Genomic DNA, 6,000 nt, shown 5'->3' on the forward strand with positions numbered 1-6,000 from the left:
AGGTTTTCCGGAGGCCATTGGCCATCCTCCGGTGAGGGTACCCGATTGCTGATGTGTTACCTTGGATGCTTTGTGGCCTTAAGACTGTAATTGTGTAGTGAAATAAACTCCCGTTTTATAAAAGCCTATCCATCTCTGGTGTTTTGCATTCTGCAGCATTAGCAAACTAGAACAGATTTTGGTACCAGAGAAGTGGGGTGCTTTTGCTGCTGAGTTTGCAAATACCAAACATGTTGGAACAGCTTTTTAAATGGATAAGGGGGAATTTCTGGAAGAGTTGTGAGGAGCTTGATAGAAAAGGCCAAAACTGCTTTAAAGAGACTGTTTGTGGAATATGGACTCTAAAGATACTTCTGATGAGGACTTGAACAGAAATGATGAATGTGTTGTAAACTGGAAGAAAGGTGATCCGTGTTTTAAAGTGGCAGAGAATTTGGCAAAATTGAGTCCTGGTGTCAGATGGAAGGAAGAATCTGGAAGCAACAACTTGGAATACTTAGCTGAGGAGATCTCCAGACTACGTGTGGAGGACGTATCCTGGCTTCTCCTTGCAGCTTATAGTAAAATGCGAGCAGAGAGAGATAAACTTAGAACTGAACTCTTGGGTTCAAAGAAACCAGAAGTTGATGGCTTGGAAAATTACAGGCTTCCAGGGGGTGGAATCCCAGAAGCTACAGCCCAACATGAGGATGTAACCAAACGTGGAAGCCAGCTGCCATTTCAGTACAAGCCAAGATTAGAAAAGGAGTTAAGCCGAAAGGATTTGTGGAAAGTCCTATTGTCTGATGGCTTTGACCCCTGCATGCTTCATGCAAAGCCAACAGAATTTTTGCGAGATCTTTATAGACAGAGCCATTGCCAGTCTGGACTGGAGGAGACAGACAAGGAAAAAATTAAAGGAAAAATTTCTTCAAAGACAGAGCCGTGGAGGTTGAGGTCTGGAGTCAGGAGGTCTAGGGCTGAGAGAGCGGAGCAGCCCACACGCAGGGAAAGGGTGAGTTTGCCCTGGAGGTCGAGGGCGGGCCTTCCACCTCGTTGCTCAGGAAATGTCCTGCCACCCCAAGCCCCAAAGAGGGTGGAGCACATTCCCAGGGAATTGGGGAGAGCCTGGCTGCCACCACGCTGTTCTGAAGGGGTTGAGCGTGTGCCCCGGAGATGGAAGGGAATCCGGGAGCTGCCCCGATGTTTGAGGAGGGTGGGGCCGAGAAGGTGGTCTCCCCAATGTGTGGATATATTGGAGCACTCACCTAAGTGTTTGGAGAGGAAAGGGCTGCCGAAAAGGCCCTTAGGAAGGGTTAGGCTCCCGCTCTCTCAAGCCCCAAGGATGCAACGTCGTTCTGTAAATGACTCTCAGACTTTGAAATCTAATGGAGTTTGTCCTGCAGGTTTTAGGAACTGTTTTGCTCCTGTTAACCCTGTTTTCCTTACTGTTTCTCCTTATGGCAATGGAAATGTTCATCCTATGAATGTCTCTCCTTTGTATATTGGAAGCACATAACTTGTTCTAGGTTCACAGATCCACAGCTAGAGGGGAATTATGCCTTAGGACTGGCCATGCCTATAATTGATTTTGATGGGATTTTGTACTTAACTTTTGTTACTGAAATGATTTAAGTTTTTGTGATACTGTGATTAAATGAATGTATTTTGTGTATTTGGAAAGATAATGTCATTTTGGGTGCCAGGGGGTGGAATGTGCCGGTTTGAATGTATTGTGTCCCCCAAATGCCATTATCTTTGTGATCTTGTGTGGGGCAGAAGTTTTGGTGTTGGTTAGATTTGCTTGGAGTGTGCCCCACCCAGCTGTGGGAGATAATTTTGATGAGATGTTCCCATGGAGGCGTGGCCCCACCTATTCGGGGTGGGCCTTGATTGGTGGAGCTATATAAATGAGCTGACTCAAAGAGGAAAGGGAGTGCAGCTGGGAGTGATGTTTTGAAGAGGAGCAAGCTTGCTAGAGAGGAACATCCTGGGAGAAAGCCGTTTTGAGGCCGGAGCTTTGGAGCAGATGCCAGCTGCTTTCCTAGCTAACAGAGGTTTTCCGGAGGCCATTGGCCATCCTCCGGTGAGGGTACCCGATTGCTGATGTGTTACCTTGGATGCTTTATGGCCTTAAGACTGTAATTGTGTAGTGAAATAAACTCCCGTTTTATAAAAGCCTATCCATCTCTGGTGTTTTGCATTCTGCAGCATTAGCAAACTAGAACACCATCATATGGCAATGTCCTCGCTTTTCTCTTCCCAGTTCCATTGACTTCTGGCTTCCAGCCCCTCCTGGGTCTTTTAAAAAATACATGGCTCCCAGTAATAGGATTAAGACCCATTCTAATTCAGTCAGACCACACCTTAACTAAAAATATTGTCTTCAAAAGGTCTTATTTACAGTGGTTTCACACCCACACGAATGGGACTAAGATTCAGAACAGGGCTTTTCTGGGGAACAGAATTCAACCTACCACACCACTATGTTAGCTGAAATCAGAGGAGGCATTGAGGGGATGTGATGCGGGCACCAGCAGTGTCTGCTACACTGGACAATTGTGATAGCTTCCTGCTTATCCTTGCCTTCTGTGTCTCTGCCTTCAATCTATCCTACATATAATACCAGTTTAAACTTCTTAAAGAACAGCTCTTTACATGTATTCTGCTTGAAAACCTTTGACATCTGTTGTCCTGGAGAAAAGCCAGACTCCTTGGGCTGGCATTCTAGATCCCTGTGAGTTGACTTTCAAATTCTTCAAACTCTTTAAATCTTACAGAAAACCTGGCACCAGTCAACCTGAGTTATTGACAGTTCCTCAAATACTCCCCAGGCATTCCACCTCCTACACTTGCTCTGCTGTTTCCCCTGTGCAGGGCTGCCTTCTTCTCTGCTCTAAAATTTGAAATACTATTCATTCCTTATGGGATAGTTCAAATGTCAGCCATTTTGGTTTTCTATAGCTGTATAACAAATTCCCACAAACTCAATGGCTTAAAACAACAGCCATTTGTTACCTCACAGCTCTGTATGTCAGAAGTCCAGCTAGCTGTATTGACTGAGTTCTCTGGTCAGGGTCTCATAAGGCTGAAATGAAGGTGTCAGCTGGGCTGGGCTACTTATTATCTGGTGACTCTGGGGAAGAATTGCTATCAAGCTTCTTTATCTTGGCCAAATTCCTTGCAGTTGCAGGAATGAGGTCCCATTTCCTTGCTGACTATTGGCTGGAAGTTGCTCTTAGCTTCTAGAGGCGGCTCTGAGGTCGTCCATGTGGTGCCTCCATCTCAGCAGCAAAGAACCTCCTTCATGTCAAAGCCTCCTTATACTTCAAATTTCCTTAATTGCTTCTACCACCAGTTGGAGAAAACTCTGTTTTTAAAGAGTCCATGTGATTCGATTGGGCTCACTGTATAATCTTCCTTTTGCCATGTAAGGTGACATATTTGGAAGAGTGATATCTCATCATATTCACAGGTTCCGTCTACACTTAAAGGAGAGTAGATTATATAAGAGTTCATTGGGAGTCATTCTTGGGATTTTGCCTACCATACCACCTTGTTCAGAAAGCCTTTCCTGATCTCTTCTAACGAGAACTATGTTCTTATTCTGAGCCCCATAGCACTTTACCGTAATGAACTCATTGTGTGTGTGCTGGAGTAACTATACTCTATTCTCCTCTCACCTCAGAGAACTAGAGGACATTGGTCTTGTCTACTTTTCATTTGTCTTTCTTAGTATTGGTTCCTCAAAGTCTCCGAATTACTTTTGTGCCAGAATATATTTTGGTACTGTACTATGTTTAAATACAAAAAGACACATAAAGGACAAAATCTAAAAATGTAAATGTTCAGAGCATTGAAATAAATGAAATTCTATAGAAAAGAAAGTTCTTGAATTTAATTTTACAAGAGTTCTCCATGATATTTTTGTTCTGTCTTCTTGATGGGTTAAGTATGAAATATCCCTCTTTGTTCCTTTTATTGCTATTTCCTTAAACTCTATCTGTTTTTATTGTTATTTCAATTTTCTTTTTTATAGGTGATAAGATGTATGCCTGGAGAGCGCTTAGTTTGAATTTTAAAATCCAGTCTAAGATTGTTTCTTTTAATGAGTATGTTTTATCATTTACATTTATCACGATCACTAATGTTTAGACTTTTCACTGCTATCTAATTTTATGTTTTCTTTTTTCATGCTTTTACTTTCCTTTTTTTTTTTTCTTTTCTGCCTTCTATTGAATTGTTAAATTTTTCTTTATTTTTCCTCTTATTTAATTCTGAATGTAATGGTTTGGTGTTTACCTTGAATTTAACATGCATACCTAATATTTTTCTAACAAAGCTTAAAGTTAGTCACTATTTATATACTCTTCCTAAATAAGGCAAGAATTTAGTACTTCAACTTCCTTCTGAACTCCACTCCCCCATCTAGTCTCATTAATATTTGTTTTGTTGGGATTTTTTTAATCTAAACTTTTTATTTTGAAATACTTTCAAACTTATAGGACAGTTGCAAAACTATTACAAACCCAGTAAAGAGATCTCCAATATACCTCTATTCCCCCAGATACCAAGATCCACTAAATTTAACATTTTGCCACATTTGCTGTATCATTCTATCTATCCATCAATAATCTATCCATATGTCTATCTTGCTATCAATCCATTTTCTGAACACTTCAGTGTTGGCTGTATTCATCATGCTCCTTGAACACAATGCTACCATGTTCATTTCTGCCAAAAATGAAGGATATTCACTTACGTATCCTTAAGTACAGTTATTAAGTTCAAGAATTTAACATTGCTATTAAGCTCACAGTCTATATTCCAATTTTTTCATATGTCATAATAATGTCCTTTTGAGTCTTTTCTCCTTCCTTTTTAGATCCCACCTAGGATCATGTATTGCCTTTAATTGTCATTGTCTCTTTAGTTATTCTTTTCTTTCTTTTTTTCTTTCTTCCTTTCTCTCTCTCTTTCTCTTTCTTTCTCTCTTTTTCTTTTTCTCTCTTTCTTTTTCTCTCTCTTTCTTTCTCTCTCTCTCTTTCTCTCTCTCTCTTTCTTTCTTTCTTTTCTTTCTTTCTCATCGTGGGACCATATAAACAATGTAAACTTTCCCATCTCGACCACTCCCAAGCATAACATTCAGTGGGATTAATTACATTCACTATGCTGTTGTACCCTCACTACTTTCCATTAGTAAAACTTTCCCACTTTCCCCAACAGAAACCCTATATCCCAACTCCCCCTTTACCCTGGCCCTTGTCACTGGAAAACTACTCTAATTTCTTTCTATATGAGCTTGCATATTCTCTGATATTTTCTTTATAGTTACCATGAGGCTTAAATTTAACATCCTTATTCTTTAACAATCTCATTTGCTTTGATACCAACTTAACTTCAATGGGACACACAATGTTCCTGTAACCTGCTGTTCCCCCACCTTTATGTAGTTCTTGTCACAAATTGCATGTTTATATATTATGAGTCCCAAACCACTGATTTATCATTATGTTTTGTGCATTTGCTTTTTTGATCCTATAGGAAGTAAAAAGTGGATTTACAAACTAAAAGTATTTATATTTACCCATGTCAGTACCCTTACCAGAGTCTTTATTTCTTCATGAGGCTTCTATCTATTGTCTATTGTTGTTTCCTTTCAACCTGCAGAATTCTCTTTAGTGTCTTTAGTAGGGCCAGTTTACTGGTGATGAACTACCTTAGCTTTTGTTTATCTGGGAATGTCTTAACCTTTCCCTCCTTTTTGAGACAGTTTTGCCAAATATAGAAATCTTGATTGGGGTTTTTTTGCTTTAAATATGTCCTCCACTGCCTTCTTGACTCCACAGTTTCTGATGGGAAACTGGTACTTAATCTTATTGAAGCTCCCTTGTACATGACATGTTGCTTCCCTCTTGCAGTTTTCAGAATTCTCCTTTATCTTTGGCATTTGACAGTTTGATTATAATATGCTGAGGTATGAATCTAATTGGTTTATCTTGTTTGCAGTTCATTGAGCAT

The sequence above is a fragment of the Choloepus didactylus genome, chromosome 2 (assembly GCF_015220235.1).
Source record: "Choloepus didactylus isolate mChoDid1 chromosome 2, mChoDid1.pri, whole genome shotgun sequence".
Lineage (NCBI taxonomy): Eukaryota > Metazoa > Chordata > Mammalia > Pilosa > Megalonychidae > Choloepus > Choloepus didactylus.